This window comes from Hyaena hyaena, unplaced genomic scaffold (genome assembly GCF_003009895.1).
Source record: "Hyaena hyaena isolate Hyena2069 unplaced genomic scaffold, ASM300989v1 scaffold_46, whole genome shotgun sequence".
In the NCBI taxonomy this organism is placed as follows: Eukaryota; Metazoa; Chordata; class Mammalia; order Carnivora; family Hyaenidae; genus Hyaena; species Hyaena hyaena.
Window position 1 is genome coordinate 1,879,226 of NW_024080678.1, and position 19,168 is coordinate 1,898,393.

The 19,168-nt window shown below is 47.2% G+C and overlaps 1 protein-coding gene across 2 annotated transcripts in view; it reads left to right on the plus strand.

Moving 5' to 3' along the window:
* Positions 1-19,168, plus strand: part of LARGE1 (LARGE xylosyl- and glucuronyltransferase 1) — a 539,462-nt gene that overhangs the window by 46,420 nt on the left and 473,874 nt on the right. Inside the window, exon 2 of one of the 2 annotated variants that reach the window (XM_039230459.1) lies at positions 16,006-16,214. The exons of the other annotated variant lie outside the window; for it this stretch is intronic. The gene's annotated coding sequence lies outside the window, so the exon portion shown is untranslated. The remainder of the gene's footprint in view (positions 1-16,005; positions 16,215-19,168) is intronic. 2 annotated transcript variants of the gene reach the window in all.

The following is a 19,168-nucleotide window of genomic DNA, read 5'->3' on the forward strand; positions in this document are numbered from 1 at the left end:
GGAAACAGTCCTAATTTTAGCTTTGCCACACTTAATGCCAGCTCGGAGAGTGCTGTCTTGGGTCAGGGCCCAGAGAATGGGGAAGGTGAGCAGGCCTGAAAGGGTCAGAATGAGCACGGAGTAGCCAACTGACGGGCAAAAAATTGAAAGGTGCTGTAGAACTCAGTGGTCACCAAGGGACTTGCCCCAAGGAGAAAAGACGTCTGGAAAGAGGGGCTTCGAGAGATGAGCATGTGTCAGAAATTAGTATTTGGACCCAGGGGATCTCCTTCCCTTCCCCCTCTCCCTGTCCAGATTCTGCTCATTTTCAGCCCAGTCCTAAGACCCTTTTTTCCACTTCCCCCATCTTTGGAATCAACTACTGCTGCCCCGACTTGCTACCATTTTATAATTCTGTGGGAGCACTTAGAGCAGCCCATTTCATTTTGAGGTTAGTCTGTGTACCTTGCAGGCTCCTGTTTGTTTTTTAGCCCCTCGAGGTCAGTCATGGTCATTGTCGCGTCTGTAGACTGAGCCTGCCAGGGAACGGACATGCAGATAACACAAAACGAGTAGAGTCAGAAGTGACTGCTGGTCTCCTGTCGCCCAAACCAGGGCCTGGGCAGCCTTGAAAAGGACATTGAGTGAAGGAGAATAATAGAGTATACAAAGACCCCTTTGGTGGGAAGATTCCACATGGATGGGAATGGAAATCTCCTGTCACTGAGTTAAGGACATGTTGGGGAGCATCACAGGTAAGAGGTCCCGCATGGTATGCTGGGTATTGAGTGCGGTGGGGTGAGTCAGGGCAGAAATGGACAGAGATCATTTGAGGCCATGTAGGGAACATCGCTTCCCTGTGTCAGCCCTGCTCTCCTAGCCCCCTCTTCTAGCAGAAATCATCATAGAACATCAAACAACAAGACCCTTAGACATCATCCAGTCCTGTGTGTTTTGAGGTGTGATAATCAAGACAAGCATCTTTATATTACTATGAACTAGCATCCTACACCTGCCAGTTCTCAGGTGTTACTGCTTAGGGTAAGACAGGTCACAGTAGCTTTCTCTCGGAGATCCCATGGATTACATGGTAGTGTTCCTCCATGCCCCTGGATGTGCGAGACCTCCAATAAGCAAATGTCCTACTGTACCCATTTGGAAGTCAGGCTTATGCAGATGGAAGAAGTTGCTGATGTGAATTCTTGTATTGCATTTCTAAATGCCTTGCATTCTTTTCATCAAGATAAGAAGCAACATGGCTGTGGTAAAATAGGGAAGGTCATATGCAGGAGACTGCACGGATCCAGTTCACCTTCCTCTTTTGAGTGCCAAGGAAGTTGTAAATGCATGGGTTGACCAGCTGGCCTTGATGGTGTCAGCACATGGGGCTTAGCCAACATCTCCTCCTGTTATCCACCCATCTTGATGGGCTAGACAGAATGTAAACTAGTTCCTACTGAATATTTGGGCACTTTATTTAAGTTCCCTCATTCAGTCCTGCTAATAACATTGTGTAGTGAGCAGTATTTCTCCTTACTTTTCAACCAAGGGGAGGCTGAGACATAAGGACTTGAAATAACTTGTTGAGGCCTGGCCTGCCCTGTGGGTAAGACCTAGATCCAGTGATTCAGCATAGCTCTCTCCCATGATTCAACATTTAGCTGTGTCAGGGAGCTGCAAACCTATCAAAATGAGCTTTTAGATTTTGCAAATAGAAACACAGGCAGAGGTATGGTGCCATTTGCCGCCTCTTGGGAAAGATGTGCCCAGTGAGTAATAGAACTGGGGCCAGTGCACAAGTTGCTTGGCCCACAAGTGAGTCTGAGGGCTGGGCAGGAGTTTGCTGGACAATGGGCTGCCTCCCTCTTGGGTGGCTGTTTGCCTGGTGGGAGAGATGGATGGATGAAGTGGGTGTGGGCTCCCTGGTTGGTTCATTTCTCCTCTGGGCACTATGGAGGGGAGTGAGCAACCCCAGCTGGCAGGATGAGTCAGAGCGGAACCCAGAATAGGACCCAGAGCCAGAGGGCATGGATATGAAGGCCATCTCTATCCTAGTCATTCGGGTTTTAAGATTCCCGTTAAAGATGATTAAGCTTTTATGCATAACAGTTTGCACGCTGCGAACTAGGATCATTTGTTAGTGTCTCCTGGCAACAGCTCTCTGAGTTAGCCACACCCACCAGAGAGTAATTGACTGAGTCACCCAGGGCCTAAGCTCCTATTTGTACATTATCTAGTCTCCTCCCAACTCCGTAATTCATCCATCCATCCATCCATCCATCCATCCAAAGAGTGCTTTTATTAGGCATCTATTTGGGGCTAGTTTTATATTTGGCAGCATTCTCTTCATCGTTGGGAGTGTTTATGATGTGGTACTGGAAATCTGGCTCTGCCTGTTTGTATCAGCACAACAGAGGCCCTGTTTGTTGAGACCCTAAGCTCCAGGAGGGCAGGGCCTTTGCTCATTTCTATGTCTCTGGTGCCTAGAAGTATGCCCAGCACATAACATAGCAGGTGCTCCATGAACATTTGTTGAAAAAAAGAGTGAATGAACTGAGTGAGTGTCTGCCATGTGTTTGGCCCTGTGGGAAGTGTTTTACGTATGTGTTTATAGCAGCACTATCAACAATAGCCGAAGATGGAAAGAGCCCAAATGTCCATCGATGGATGAATGGATAAAGAAGATGTGGTATATATATATACAATGGAGTATTACTCAGCAATCAAAAAGAATGAAACCTTGCCATTTGCAACTACGTGGATGGAACTAGAGGGTATTATGCTAAGTGAAATTAGTCAGAGAAAGACAAGTATCATATGACTTCTCTCATATGAGAACTTTAAGATACAAAACAGATGAACATAAGGGAAGGGAAGCAAAAATAATATAAAAACAGGGAGGGGGATGAACACAAGAGACTCTTAAAAGTGGATAAGAAACAGAGGGTCACTGGAGGGGTGTGGGAGGGGGGATGGGCTAAATGGGTAAGGGGCATAAAGGAATCTGCTCCTGAAATCATTGTTGCACTATGTGCTAACCAACTTGGATGTAAATTTAAAAAATAAATTAAACTTTTAAATTCTCCCAGTAACCAGTCTCTTACCATCATACCTATGTTTGTTCCCCATTATGGGGTACTAGCTGGTGAGTGCTAACCTTTACTATAAGCATTATCATAAGCACTTGCACAGCAGATAATCATCATCACTCAGTAATGTAGCTGCTATAATCCCTATTTTACAGTTGAGGAAATGAGGCACAGAGACATTAAGTAACTTGCCTAAGGTCACACAGATTCTCTTCCTTCAAGCCATTTTTCCTTCCTTCCGTACGAGGGCCGTCCAGGAGAACTTTGTGGTGATGAAATGCTCCGTGTCTGCACAGTCCAGTATAGTAGCCACTAGCCACAGTTAGTTTTCAAGCGCTTGAAATATGGTTAGTGTGACTGAGAGACTAAATTTTTAGTTTGATTTAATTTTAATTGATTTAAAGGTAAGTAACCGCAGGTAGCTAGTGACTACTGTGGCGGACAGCACAGGTCCTTCCTATGCGACCTGTACATATTCTAACAGTTTACCTTAATACGTGTAGCACGTGCTGCAGTTTTTCAAATGCTTCACAGCACTAAGTGATTTCGGTTAATCCTCAGAGTCCCAAAGGAACTAATGAAGGTCAGGGGTCAAGCACTTCCTCCCACCCCCAAGATTTTACAACCAAAAAGTGGCTGTGTTCCATATATACAGCAATGGATATCACCATGAAAAATGAGGTCTCAGTGTTCTGAGTGGTTTTTAACCCCACACACAATGCCTCCTTCTTGCCTGCTTTGGAAAGGGGTCAGCCCATATGCAGACTTGGAACTCACTGTTCCCACCAAATGACTCATTTGGGTCGAAAACATTTATTTACCTGAAGTAGAGTAGTGTCAGTGTCACTGTGAAATAAAACAAGATGCCAATATTCCTTGCCAGGATGTTCTTTAATGAAAACAAACAGACCAAACAAAATCTGCTTCTTGGTATAAGGGTGATAATATTTCGAGGGCAGGCTGGGAAGGAGAGAAAAAAAATGGAGCTGAATTGTCCGCAGTCCTGCTGGGTGGAACGAGGGACCACAGCCTGTGGGCAGAGTGACAAGGCTCTGCTGCTCCTGGCTGCCCCCTCCCTTCTTGAGGGTGGGTGGGGGAGGCCTCTGTGTCAGGGCTGGGGCAGCAGAGGTCACCGAGTTGTGTTTCATGGTAGAGGGCAGCTTACTTTGTGAGAAAAATTCATCTGACTGTGTTTTGCATGATGGGCGGAGGCTGTCATCCGTGCTCATGGCTCATTTGGAAACAGAACAGGGATTCAGGTTACAGGCAGAGCTGGGGGATAGAGGACGGGGAGAGACACACGGAAAGAGGGTGAGAGGCTCAGGCCCGAAGGCTGAAGCCACATCAGGTCCGTGGTCCAGATACAGGCAGCAGTGGGTTCTGAAAAGCAGGGACAGAAGAAATGTGGCCACGGGCCTCTGGGGAAAGCCTTGCTCTCTGAGGGCTTTGACTGACCATTCAGATGCACATTCTTCTTGCTGCTGTCTCAGGGCAGTCACACAGCCTCCCAGACCAGCCCCATCTCTCCGTGTGTCTGTCCATCCATCTGCCTGTCCACGCAGCCAGCATTTGAGTTTCTCTCTGGTCCTGGGGATAGTGTGGTGGACAAGTCACTGTCTGTATCCTTGAGGAGGTCATAGTCCTGTTTGGAGACATGTCCGTGGGTGTGTGTTTATGAAGCAGGTAAAGGAGGCGTTAGAAGCTCTGCTCCCCAAGGTCAACAGCACTTGCTGGCGTAGCTTTTGCCAGTAACATGAAGCCAGTATGGGTTTCTCTACTTCTCCTCTTGTCTTTATCATACATGTAGTCACTGTCCATTATGTTTCGGGGTATTTAATTTATACTTAGGGTACGCTTTACTGCATGCCAAGGATAGGGGCCTCCCCGGGACGCAGCTCAATTACAGGCACTGCTAGAGACTCCAGGTCTATGGAAGTAAATCGGAGCCCTGTGAACCTGGAAGGGATCTTAACAGTCCTCAGTGACTTGAGGGGCCGGCCCAGCTGTCTACTCTGTCTTTGCCTCTCCTGGGTAAGGCCCAGTAGGGTGTGTTCTGTCATGAGCCAGTCAGCGGAAGAAGAAGGGGAAGTGTCACCTCTCACTGAAGACAGGTTCACTGAAGCTCACTGTACCTCCACGCACTTCACTGTCCCCTGGAAACAGGTGAGGGATTAGTTTTCTGGAGTAACAACTGTGGGATGTTACATATTTACTTTGCATGCAGGTAACACTGAAATGTAAGCATGCGGTTCAACTTGTTTGGTTATATAAGCCTCCAGGTTGCTTTTTGTGTCTTTAGTGAAGGAACTGCAATCTACAAACTTCTGGAGAGAAAGCACTCTTACCCGCCCCCCCCCCCCCCCCCCCCCCCCCCCCCCCCCCCCCCCCCCCCCGCGGCTTTTATTCCTAATGAAGTTCACCTGAGCCTAGAAGGAGTCCAAGGCCTGGAAATGGGGACGGCATTGTCCGGCACTGGGAAGGGATCTGGCCTCCCATCGGGAGGCAGGAGGCCATCGAGCAAGTAGAGAGGGCAGGGTCCCTCCAGAACTGGAAGAAAGAAGGTTGCCAACTTCATGGGAGTTTATTTTGCGTCAAGGACTTAATTCATGTTGTTTTATTGTAACTATCTCAGGCTTCTAGAGAGCCTGTTTTAATAGAGCCTGTTTTAATCTCCTCTTAAAAACAAGGGAACGGGGCCCCTGGGTGGCTCTGTCAGTTAAGCATCTGACTCTTGATTTCCACTCAGGTCGTGATCTCATGGTTCATGAGATAGAGTTCTGCATCAGGCTTTGTGCTGACAGTGTGAAGCCTGCTTGGGATTCTCTTTCTCTCTCCCTCCACCCCTCCCTCTCTCTGTCTCTGTCTCTGTCTCTCTCTGTCTCTCAAAATAAATAAATAAACTTAAAAGTCTGTAAGCCCAGGGAAACCCCATTTTGGGCTTATAGCCTTCAGAACCGTAAGATGCTAAATTTATGTTAGGCATCACTGCCCCAAATGTCTTACAGAAATGACATGCCCAAAGTCAAGCAGCTACTGAGTGGCAGAATCTGGGACTTGAACCCTAATCTCTTGGCTCCTCTGTGTTTCCATCTGCCACAATGCTGTGTGGAGACGTGGGGATACTGAATTCCCTGCTGAGGGCCTGGGATGGAGGGAATCCACTTTCCACATTCACACAATCTGGGGTTATTCAGTTGACTCCTGTGCCTCAGTTTTCCAATCTGTAAAATAGGTTAATGATAATAGTAATATCTTGTAGGATTGAAAAGGGTTAAATGAGATCGTTTGGGCAAAGCCCGAGTAGCTGTAAGAGTAACATTAGTGATTATTACAATTTTGACAGTTGTTACTTCTAGTAACAATTGTGACCATTGTGTTACTGGACTGTGCCTTTGTTAATAGAGTGGTTATTTTGTTAATGAAGACACAGCTCTTAGACTAACAACTTCTAGTTTATAATATGTTCACGTGCAACATCACGGTGGCCTCCAAGGACATGTAGCAGAGCTGTCTCTCCTGGGACCCCCGTGTCACCTCCCATGGTCCTGGTGACTGTGTTTCTCGCAGCCACTGCATCAGAAGGTCCTCCCCGAGGGAGCTTATGATCTATTGTGGGGGACCCAAAACCCCACTGGAAAAGCGGAAAGGCAGTATGGGAGTGCGGTGTTACTCAGGTCTGGGCTTGATCACTGCTCAGTGATGGCTGACAGCCCCTTTCCTGGGCAAGCCCTGTGCTGATCGTGGCACGGTTCAGATGTCACCACCCCAGAGAAGCCTTCCCTGGTAACATGGACAGTCTGCCTCATGCTCCCAGGTGGCGTGAGCAGAGGCTTCCTTTGCTTCTTCGGGGCATTGTGTGAACTTCTGTTGTGGCCTTTCCCATCGTGTGTTCTGAGAGGTTTGTGCATCTCAGCTGCTCATCAGCTGGGAGCTCTTGAGGACAGGAGATGTGTCTGTGCTAGAAACTTCTGCCTCTTGCCCAAATCCCACCCTCTTTTTCCAGGGGGGGGGATGGCTCCCTAACTCCACCCTTTTAGTTAGGCAGGGCCACGTGGCTCCTTGTGGTGTGGCCGAAGAGCGGCAAGCAGAAGTGACATGCCTTACTAGCTCAGGCATTGATCAGGAGCCCGTGGGGCTGGGGAGTGGCACCAAATACGGAGGGGTCGGGGGCGGGGGGTGTCTGTGAACCCTGAGCAGCCGAGACGGCAATGTGTCCATTCCACAGAAGAGGAGCCTGAGGCTTGGCCAGGTTAGTCACCTGTCCAGGGTCCCACAGCTGGGATTCAAGTCCAGGTCTAGTTTGTTTGATGATGATATGCTGGTGGTGCCTGGTCCTGGTTTTCTGTTGTGGTGTTGTGGGTGAAGAGTGTGTGTGTGTGTGTGCGTGCGTGTGTGTGTGTGTGTGTGTGTGTAGGGGGTGAGACATGTAACAAAACCACAGGGCTTGGCACCTCTTGCAGAGTGGGTGGTGGCAGAGTGGGTGGTGGCGAAGGCTGGCGTCCTTCACCCACCGGGTTCATGGAGGGGAAATGAGCTCACTGTTCTCTTGATGCAGATGCCACTTTCCCTTTAATGTGGAGCAACAGCAGGATGGGCCGAGCTTACTGACCTTTTCCTTGCCGCCCAGATGGGAATAGGAGGGAAGAGCCGAGGAGGCAGCACAGGAGGCTGAGGTAGAGGCTGTGTGGGTGATGCCGCCTCCCCACACCCTCAGGCTGAGCAAACTTTCGTGCCTTGTCCTCCCCTCCCCCCGCCCCGAGATTCTGGGGTGAAGGAAATGGATGCACCAGCCCAGCTGTGCCAGCTAGAGGGGTGAGCTGGCTCAGAGTGGTTGGGGGGTCAGGGGAGTGGCCTGGCAGTGGCTGTGTCTGTCGGGTTTGTCCCCACTTTCACTTTGACATTCCAGTGTTGCTCAGTTTATGAGCCCTCAGTATGTGCTGGGTGCTGTCCTCAGTACTTCCTATGCATTTATTCCTAGAGCATTTCCCCTCTGAGCTCTGGGTGGTCCCGCTGCCCACCTTACAGAGGACCAGAGAAGTTGGGTGACTTTCCTCAGGCCACACCTGGACAAGACACTCTGACTCTGGAGTTCCTAACTGGTGTGATTTCTCTTCTAAGCACTTAATTACTACCATTTAGGTATCAACAACTAGAAGAAAGATTTAAATATGTGTTTTCTGGGGCGCTTGGGTGGCTCAGTCAGTTAAGCGTCTGACTTCAGCTTAGGTCATGATCTCAGTTTGTGAGTTTGAGCCCCGTGTCGGGCTCTGTGCTGACAGCTCAGAGCCTGGAGGCTGCTTCACATTCTGTGTCTCCCCCTCTCTCTGCCCCTCTCCTGCTAGTGCTCTGTCTCTCTCTCAAAAATAAATTTAAAAAAAAATTAAAAAAGATTAAATATGTGTTTTCTTAGTATCTTCCCTGGGAAAATTAACTGCAGTCGGGGCTTAATTTAGCTTTTCCTTTCTCTGACCACATCATTTCTTACAGTTGTGTGTCCACGGGGAATATTTATTAAGCACATCTTTTGAACTCTAGCATTTTGGGGCTGTTTGAGTACCAAAAGCTCATAATGGATTTTCTCCTGCCCTTGAGGAGAGTCTATTTTTTTTTTGGTTTCTAGTTTAGCACCAAGAAGGCATGTGGTTGATGAGGTGAGCTCCCTAAGGTTGCCAAGCTCCATCTGCCCCACGAACCTTGACTTCAGATGCTATTTTAGCCTTTTCTGTTGGCTCTTGGCAAAACAGAAGTTGGAAGAAAAAGAAATAATGACAGACAGGTTCATCTGACAGCTGACCTGAGGAGGGGAGCTCGTCTATTTTTTCGAATGAACATTTAGAAACAAATTCAGATGAGTTGGCCGTTTGTAGAACCCCTGTCATGTGCCAGGTAAGATGTGGAGTGTTTCCAAAGTGGTTTTATTAAATCCTCAGGGGAACCTTTGCAAACCACTGTTTTGTAGCTGGGTGCACTGTGCTTAAGTGACTTGCCTACTGTCACACGGCTGTAAATGTAAGGCTGGCGGCTCAGTGCTGGCCTCCCCTGAGTTTGGGGCTCTGTTCTGGTTCTACCACAGAAGACATAGTGGCTTCCTCATGTTGACCTGGAAGTGATCCTGCATCCCAGTCCCTGGCCTCCTTCTGTGGAGGCTTAGGTAGCCCAATGGAGAACATTTCCAGAGGAACATGGCAGCCCGAGAGCTGTTATAGCCACAAATCAGCACTTAACCCTGGTTGGACTTGCATGTGGAACATTCTGGAATCTCTTTAGCGGGCATCTGGCATGGAGCTCTCTCCCATAGCTTTCTCCTCACTCTGCCCTTGCTTCTAAAAACAGAGGCCGTTCCTTGTGCATACTCATCCCCCAAGGGCTGGGTCCACGGGAGGCCCTCAACACCCAGTCCCGAGGCTGAAGTTGCTTCTCAGAGCACTAAGGCTGATCCTGACTCCATCAGTTAATATTTGAGTTTTCTTAATCTTTTTTGCCTCAGTTTCCTTGTCTTGGGGTGAAGGTAATACCCCGCGGTGTTGGTGCTAGGTCTCAGGGAGCAAAAACGTTTAATGGGAGCAGTTATTCTTGTTATACTCACTGTTGTATTGCCAGGTGGGTGCTCAGTAAACATATACTGAATGACGGAATAAGGGGTCCCTCTCTAAGCCTCATTTCCCCCACTTTGAAAAATGAGATCATGGTGTTGATCAGTAGTTCTTAAGGCGGGGGTGCTTCTCAGAAATTCCTCGGAGGCCTTTTCTGTAAGCCCCCAGCCGAGCCCTGCTTCTGAAATTCTGCCTCCCTACATCTTGGTGGGAGCTGGGCACGTGCATTCTGGAAATAAGGGTTCCGGGTGATGCTCATGTGCGGCTCCAGTTAAGAATGAGGGGCTCACTGGCTTCTCAAGTCCCTTGACTGATTCTGCTTTGACAGGTAGGGGCAAGGCCTCGGGGTCTCCTCGGCACTCACTACAGCCCTCCACCTCCCACCCATCCTTTAAGACACGGCTTAAAAGTCACCTCCAGAAAGACTCCCCTCTCCTCCTCGGATCAAGAACACCCCTCTCAGTTCTGTGCCCCAGGATCCTGCTACTGGGCATTTGTAATGCCACTACCAGCTGGAATGAGATGTGTCTTCAGTAGGAGGCAGACTAGGAGAGGGCAGAGTCTTGCCTGGTTCGATGGGCACTCCTCATCCCACCTTTCCCCAGCCTCTTGGACCTAACTGACACATCATATATATTCCAGTACGTCACCAGTAAATATATGAATTACTTTTTCAAAAGCTAATTTATCTGGTTTCACGTGTATAAGTCAAAACTGACTCCATCTTATTCAGACCAGTGACAAAGGCCATCTTTGTTAGATGGGTCTTTTTTTTTTTTTCTTTTTAATAAATCAGGGCCATTTGGTCGGGGGGAGAAGGATCCTCTTCCTTTGTAATTAGCCTTGATGATTAGACTGTCTTTTCCATTACGTTTTATTTTTACTCTCTTGGAATTGATCAAGTGGCCTCTTTTCAGTGAAGGTTACCCTTCAGAGGAGCAAGGGAGCTTGATTAGAGCACTGGGGGATTTAACTTTGTGTTTTGTAAAAAATAAGGAACGTGGTGGAGAGGGCTGATGTGAGCTGATGGGCGAAAGGTCCGCCCTTGAGCTATAAAAAAGGACCTTCATTCACACTGAGAAACTGAAAGCCAGCTCCCAGGACAGGATTTTTTTTCTTTTTTCTTTGCCAACAACTGCTCAAGTATTTAATAGTCACTTTTATTTTTGAATTTGTTTTATATTTGGCAAAGCTTCCCGACCAGTCCCTCACTGCCAGTCATCAGTGCCGAGAGCAAGTTCTTTTTTATTTTTAAAGCACATTAATATTTGTGTTCATTAACTGTGAATTTATGTTAGCTGTTTGAGTGTGACGTTTGTTTTATTTTTTTATTTTTTATTTAAAAACATTTTAATGTTTGTTTATTTTTGAGAGACGGAGCACAAGTCAGGGAAGGGCAGAGAGAGAGGGAGACACAGAATCTGAAGCAGGCTCCAGGTTCTGAGCTGTCAGCACAGAGCCCATCACGGGGCTTGAACTCACGGACCACAAGATCATGACCTGAGCCGAAGTCAGATGCTTAACTGACTGAGCCACCCAGGTGCCCCTGTTTTACTTTATTTTTTTGGAAACAAATGGATTTGAGTGAAACAAATGGTAGAGTGCCTTGGTAGACTGCCTGATCCCCAAGTGGCACCTTAATTTTAGTGTCAAGCATCTAAAAGAGTGTCCTGGTGAGACCAGGCTATGTGTGCCCCTGGTCACCTTCCTGCCTGTCTGTTGGGACGGAGTTAGAGACATGCTGAGAACAGTTTCATTTCACAGTTGCTTCCTTTTGTCCACAGCTGAAACAAGAGGTATCTTGGAGGGGGTCCCTTGAGTGTTCTGGGCAAAGAGCAGAAGGAAGTTTGCTTTTCTCTGTTCATCTGGTGAATATTTAGTACCTGCTTCAAGGTGTGTTCAAAGGATACAGAAGTTCAGACAAAGTCCTTTCCTTGTGAACATACTCTTTCCAGCTCAGCTTATGTGGGATGGGTGCTGGATGGGTCCTTGCTATACAAGGCATACTTATTTAGACCTCAGCAATCTGAGGTAGATATTAGGGATTACGTGCGCATGCGCGCTCACACACACACACACACACACACACACACACACACACCTACCTGTAAATATTTTGGTGTGGGAGATTTTGCAAAATAGTTAAGCTATGGAATTATGCAGTATGGGTTTAAAAATAAACCCTGCCTCTTTTTTTCTTTTTAAGTTTATTATTTCTTTTGACAAAGACAGAGGCAGTTTGTGAGTGGGGGAGGGGCAGACAGAGATGGGGGGGAGAATGGATCCCAAGCAGGCTCTACACTGTCAGCATGAACCTGACATGTGGCTCGAACTCATGAACTGTGACATTATGACCTGAGCCAAAATCAAGAGTTGGATGCTTAACTGACTGGGCCACTCAGGAGTCCCCCCAAATAAACCCTGCCTTTTAACCAACTGTGCTGTATTGAACAAGGGACTTCAGCATTCATAGCCTCATGCCCTCCTCTGTTGAATAAGGCTAATGGCTGGATGTCCCTCTCTGGGTCATTGAGATGATGTGCGAGGGGCATAGCAGATGGCCTGACTGCACAGGGGCAGCACTTAGTAGGTTGGAGCTGCGGTGGAGAGGACAAATTTTTCCCTACCCTCTAAGACTCAGCGGTCAGGCCTATGAAATAAGCTGACAGAAGACAGATTAACAGGAGAAAAGCATTCAAATTTTATTGGATGTTGAACGTTTTATGGAGTACAGGGGTGGGGGGAGGAGGAGGCTTAGGAGGTCAGTGTATGGGGGACGGTGGCCACCAATGGCAGAAAAGGGCTATCTAGCAGCATCTGTTAATGTAGATTCTCCTCTGTGCTGTCTGCCTCTCTGGTGATAAAGTTCTCCCCACTTCCTGGTGTGGGAAGAGAGGGAACCTTCACAGGGGAATTTATGCCCTGTTTCCAGGCAGGTAGGGAGAGGGCAGAGAGCCCATCTGGGCCTGCTTTTTCTCTATGCCATCTGCTCAAGGAGTCCCTGTGCCAGAGGGGCGTATCTTGAGTGGCATACTCTGCAATGTGTTGTCAGCCCGGGTGGGAGTGAGAAAGCGAGGCTCTTTACACCCCTAAGCCTGGAGTCCATCCTGGGCCCAGTCCTGCACCAGGAATGACCTGACATCCAGTTTGTTGTCAGAAAAGTCACTCGTGGCAGGGGACATGGAGGCCCCGGGGCTCCCTGGTCCTACTGTGTAATTGCAGGGTGGTCTCCGATGTGTTATCCACTGCTGCAGGTGTTGCTCCTCTTGTTTCTGAACTAGGACAAAGACGCTAACTTCTGTGGTCCCCTCCCTCATTTCTTTCAAGTCTCTGCTTAAATTTCATGTGGAGGAGGCCACCCCTGGCCACCCGCTTATCATTGCTGTCCTCACCTGGCATGCCCCATCTCCTTTGCCCTACTCTGCCTTTTCTTTTTTTCCCCAAAACACTTATCACTTGTAACATACTGTGGGGTTTATTTTTTTAAATGTTTTACGTTTATTTTTAATTACCTCTTCCTCCCATTGGAATGTAGACTCATTAAGGGTCAGGATCTTTATTTACTTTGTACCTCCATCATCTTGAAATTGCCTGACACAAACAGGTGCTGTGAAGAGTTAAACACCTTATAGAGAAAAGGAAAACAGCCAGCAACTTCTCATTGCTGTCCGCATGGGCCGGCCTGGCTGTGATGGAGAGGCCCTGGTGTTTTCCTTTCCAATGAGAGCAATTTCACAGCACACCAGGATGTGGTAAGGTCACTGTGTGATGGTGATAGAACCTAAGAGGAAGGCAAGGACACTCCATGATCGGGACTGATCGCAGATGAAGACAAACTCGCTGTGCAGTCTACAAAACTGGTCCAACACCCCTTCTCTCTCATCAGGTGAATGACTGCTGTCTCTTCACCAATTAGAGCGATAGCCCTACTCTGTTCCTCCTGCTTCTCAGTTAACCGTTAACGAGGGTGCATGCTCAGAGAATTCCTGCTTTATGACTGCACCCACCAGAACAAAACCATGCTTCCTCGAACCCTCCCCCAAATCACTAAGCAGGCCCAAGGTGCATAATGAGTACTTCCTAACATCCCTATACTGAGACAACTTAGATTCTCTGGGATGACTTCCTTGTTTGACTTCGGGTTTATTCCTGGTAGTCTTGGCTGGAGGCTTCAGCATCAGTGGCCTGGAGAATAAGACTCTGTCACTAGGCATCACTGTACAACTGTGTAGGTTATCATTAATAAATGAATGATATTGAACAGATGTGATGTCTGCTCATCCTGAGTTTCCCAATCGGCAAAGGGAGAAGGTTGACCAGATGGCTCACTGGGGTTTCTTATGGTTGTTACATTCTGTAACTCCTGGGTATTACTAAGTGCTCAGTGTGTGTTATGCATTATGGGGACCAGAAAAGAGGTAGTAGGAGGTGTCTTGGAATCCCCCCTGGGCTGTAGCACTTGCATGCCATGTGGGCCTGCGCGAGATACAGGGCTCTGAATTTTGGTTGCATTAACTGTAAAATTGCGATGGTGTTAATTAATAATATTGATAGATAATACCAATGATAACGATAACATTAAATTTCCAAGAGCTTACTCTGTGTGATCTGAGTCAATGTCCCATGAATTCTCACAATAACCGTATGAGGGAAGTGCTGTTACTTTAGTGAACACACAAGGAAATGAAGTCACAGAGAGGTTCAGTAACTCTCCTAAGCTCACACAGCTAACCAGTGTCAGAACTGGGATTGAAACCTAGGTCTTAGTCATGTGAAGCCACATGTTTTGACTTCCAAGCTCAGACTCTTCACCATAAGGCTTTGGTGAACCACTGTGATTGCTGTTGGAGAGGAGCTGAGGCCTCAGTCCCGCACACCTCCCCTGGTTGGGATGTTAATGGAAGGGTTGTGGTATGCAGCCTCAAGGCGTGAAGTTGAGAGAAAGGGAAAGCCTTCTGGAAGAGGCTGATAGGAGGACGTACAACTTCAAGAGACCCTTAGAACAGCGCTGGTCTTCTGTCCGCTGATTTCACTGTGTATGAGCTCCTAATGACTCTAATTGCTAGATTTTTAATTTGTAAAAAAATAGGGTCAGTAATCTCTCTTTACCTCACAGAGGAGGTAACACTGCGGAAGTGCTTTGTAAATGGTCCTGTGCATAAGGCCTGCTCTAACTGTGGAGAAAAAGAAAAAACAAAACATGTGGTTACAAGGCATTTCACGGAACAGAAGCCAGGTGCTAAGTGACCCTCAGTCTTCCACTCCCCAAACTTTGGAAAGGACTGTTACCATAGGAACCTTGTCATTATTATTCAGCAGACGTAGACTTGGGAGGGTAGAGTCTTTTTGAAAGGCCCTTTAGGTTACTTGTAGGGGCTTGGGAGCAGGAGTATGGGGGGAGAGGCATTACATCAGGAGGGGATCACCCATAGGCCCTCTGGGGAGGGGCCCAGGACTGAAGGAGCCGCTGCCTTTAAACCATCTGCCCCTATCCCCTCCACTTGTTCAGGGATTTAAATTGGAAAATGGGTCAACCACATTATTCTTCCAAATAAGGTTATGAAGTCTACCTGTATTAAAGAGGGGAAGGGGCGCCTGGGTGGCTTCGTCAGTTAAGTTTCTGACTTTGGCTCAGGTCATGATCTCACAGTTGGTGAGTTTGAGCCCCACTTTGGGCTCTGTACTGAGAGCTCAGAGCCTGGACCCTGCTAAGATTCTCTGTCTCCCTCTCTGTCTCTGCCCCCTCTCCCTCTTGTGCTCTGTCTCTTTCTCTCTCAAAATGAATAAACATTAAAAACAAAATACAGGAAGAGATTCTCCTATGGATTTTCAGATGGTGATGATGATATTTAGTAATAATACCATCATATACCATTTACTGGGTATCCTTTGCCAGACACCGCAGTCAGCATGTGTACACATTATCTCAGCACTTAACAACAAATTCATTTTTGTCCCCCTTTGAAAATGAGGAAGCTGAGGCACAGAGAGACTGAATTACCTACCCGTAGTTACCAGCCAGCAGGTCTCATGGCCTAGATTTGAATTTGTTCCTTCTGACCTCAAAGTCCAAAGGCTTAAGGTTTTGCTCCCTGGAGTCCTCACAGAGACCCCCAAGCATGTGAGAGCTATTATCTAGGGCATCGTCTTTTAGATGGGTAAAGGGAGGTTGGAAGCGGGGAGATCCATGTTAGAGAGCCATGTTGTTGGGGGGTGGGGAGGGGCTGGGATAAGGCCTCGATCTCCACCTCAGTCTAGGGAGTTCATATGATTTTTTTCTCCTGATGGTTTTCTCCTAGTGTGCTTTTTTTGGACAGAAGTGTGGGTCTCCTTTTGTTTTTCAGTTGGAAAAGACCTAAGACCACAGAGCCAAACCACCCCAGCTCCCAGCCTACTTCTGCCCCTGGCCAGCCACGTGATGTGGGACTTGTTATATAATCTCTGTACGCCTTTATGTTTCCTCATGTGGAAAATTGAGATAACAGCTGTACCTACACCAGAGGGATGCGATAGAAACGGAAAGAATTAATATATCTGAAATTCTTGGTACATGGTGAGTTATCAGTAAGTGCTACCCGTTTCATGGCTTGTAGTCCTAATTTGAGTCTGTTCCAGTATGTTGGAGTTCCTGTCCTTCCCCGCCCCGCCCCCCCCCCCATATCCCCCTGGAAACATGGATGCCATTGAAGACATGGTGAAGTTGGGGAGGTGCTGGATGGAAAAGTTCATGAAAACATTTGCTTACCACACCCACCCAGGTGCTTTGGGTGTTCTGTGAAGTGTATCTGTGTGTGTGTGTGTGTGTGTGTGTGTGTGTGTGTGTGTTGGACCTGGTATTTAGGAGACGAGTTTATTTTGATCAGCATGTCATCCTGGGGTGACTCAGGCAAAGGTATTCCCTGGGCGTTGAGATTGATGATACAGCCTTGCCCCTGGGCCAGAAACAGCACAAGGGCCTAGAGGTTATATCCTGGTCATCTTTCTATGGTCCCTGCGATAGAGCAGGGCTTGCCAAAGATGAAGTAGATGGGGGAAACAGATGAAGAACAGGGAAGCAGAGTGAAAGAAGGGGGTGGGGCAGAGCAGAGAAGAAAGGGATCGGTCATATAATTAGTTTTTCAATCCTTTTGATTTTTATTTATTTTTTAAATAATTTGTTGTCAAGGTAGCTAACACACAGTGTATACAGTGTGCTCTTGGCTTTGGGCGTAGATTCCCCTGATTCATCGCTTACACCTAAAACTCCATGCTCATCCCACCAAGTGCCGTCCTCAATGCCCATCACCCATTTTCCCCACCCGCCATCAACCCTCAGTTTGTTCTCTGTATTAAGAGTCTCTTGTGGTTTGCCTCCCTCTCTGTTTGAAACCATTCCCCCCCTTCCCTTACTCCGTGGTCTTCCGTTAAGTTTCTCAAGTTCCACATATGAGTGGAAATGTATGATATTGGTCTTTCTCTGACTGACTTACCCTGTTAGATACCTTAGAAGGTAGTGAATATGGCTCTCCAATTTGGAGACCAGAGAGGTGTTTCAGATAAGTTATTTACTCAGGGATAGTCAGGGATGGATCAAGGACCTGGACCTGGGACCTTCTGCCTCAGAGTCACTCTGGGATGGACCCCAGGGACTTACCTTGAGTAATTAGTAGAAGAGCAGTTTATTCAGAACAAAAGCTCTTTGGGTACAGGTGGGCATACCTTCAGTGAAGCACTGGGGTTCAAGGGTCACATGTCAGAAGTAGGGGACCCCTCTGTCTCAATGTGGCTTCAGGAATAGTTAGTTCCCTCCCCTCTCTGGCAGAGGCAGAACCCGGATCAGGCTGAGGATGGGCCGCTGGCTTGGGGACAGCTGGTAAGGGGCACATCTTTCCTCCCCTTCATTAATTCTGGAGGGAATGCTTATTACTCTGAGTTATTTAGTGGCCCTTGAGGGGTAGGAAATAGAACTGCTGGCCAAAAACTCTTCATGCCTGCCCTTTCTTATTCCACTGCTTCCTTGGGCCTGTGAGCCTGGTTTAAAAATCACTTAGCCACCCTCCTGTTGCTGTCCTTATACGTGACATACTTCAGATGTAAATACATTTGCCATGAGCAATATTGGGGTGGTTCAGATAGACTTGGAGGAGATTTCTGATTAGTCTTTTCCTGATAAGCACCCACTTGTTTATACTCTGAGCTTCCACAGTGGTTGCAAGCAATAGTGTCATACCAGTAAAAACAAACAAACAAACAAAACAAAACAAAACAAAACAGAACAAAAAAAAAAACCACAACAAAAAAAACCCCCAGAAACCTACAGCGGGCTTTAAAAAAAATACCTGTGTTGCTGATTTAGTTTTGATTGCTCATATTCTGGCTTCTTTCATGAGACTATTAATGGACTGGTTTTAGCCTCAGTAAGTCCCTCACCAGGAAGTGGAACAGGGACATCGATCGTTTTGGGGTCCTCCAGACAGTGCCACACAGAAACAGGCTGCTAATTTTGTAACCACCAGTTAGCCTTAGTGGGGGCAGCAGGAATCACTGGTTTGATTATTGATCGGGAACTGTGGCTTGTAGTTAGGTTCTTTGGGGGTGGGAAAACTGATGAATGAATGAGTTGAAGCGGTAAGAGATGGGGTCACACTGGGATGGTTAAGCAATTGTTTACAAAAAGGAAAATGTGAAGTAGTGGTGGGAAGACAGGGTTTGCTTGGCTTTTCCTAGCAGTTGATCTGAGCAGATGATTGAGAATTTTTAGCAGACGTGGTATCTGGGGGACCGCTTGTGCAGGTCGGTTGATAGTATGGGCTCTTGGAAGTCCCGTGGAGGGGCACCTGGTCGGTTAAGCATCCGACTTCAGCTCAGGTCATGATCTCATGGTTCGTGGGTTTGAGCCCCGCATCGGGCTCTGTGCTGACAGCTAGCTCAGCGCCTGGAGCCTGTTTCGGATCCTGTGTCTCCCTCTGTCTCTGACCCTCCCCTGTTCACACTGTCTCTATTTAAAAAAAAAAAAAAGAAGTCCAGTGGATTCTGGGGCATCCAGCTGGTCAGTCAGTGGAGCATGGGATCCTTGATCTCAGGGTTGTGAGTTCAAGCTCCACATTGGGTGTAGAGATTACTAAAAATCAACAAGTGAAAACTTAAAAAAAGTCCAGTTGGATTTATTAGTGTTGCTTATTTATCTAGTTCCAGGTTATCGGTCACCTACCATGTGTCAAGCACTGTTCCCGACAATGCTGGAATTTAAACTGTAAATTCTATAATCTGTAAAAACTATACTGATATCATTACCATGTTAACTGTGTCTTATTGAATTCTGATTTTTAAAAAGTGAATAATCTCACGTTGTTAAGCAGAGAGCTTCAGGTCAACAACAGGGTTTAATGCCCTCTGGGTAAAAACAAAAAGGTATAACTTGATGTTTTTGTATGTTTGTGAAAGATTTTGGAAGATACACAAGAAGCTGAAAACTAATTTAATGCAGAAAGTCATAATTAATGGCTGCCAATAACACAGAGAGAAAAC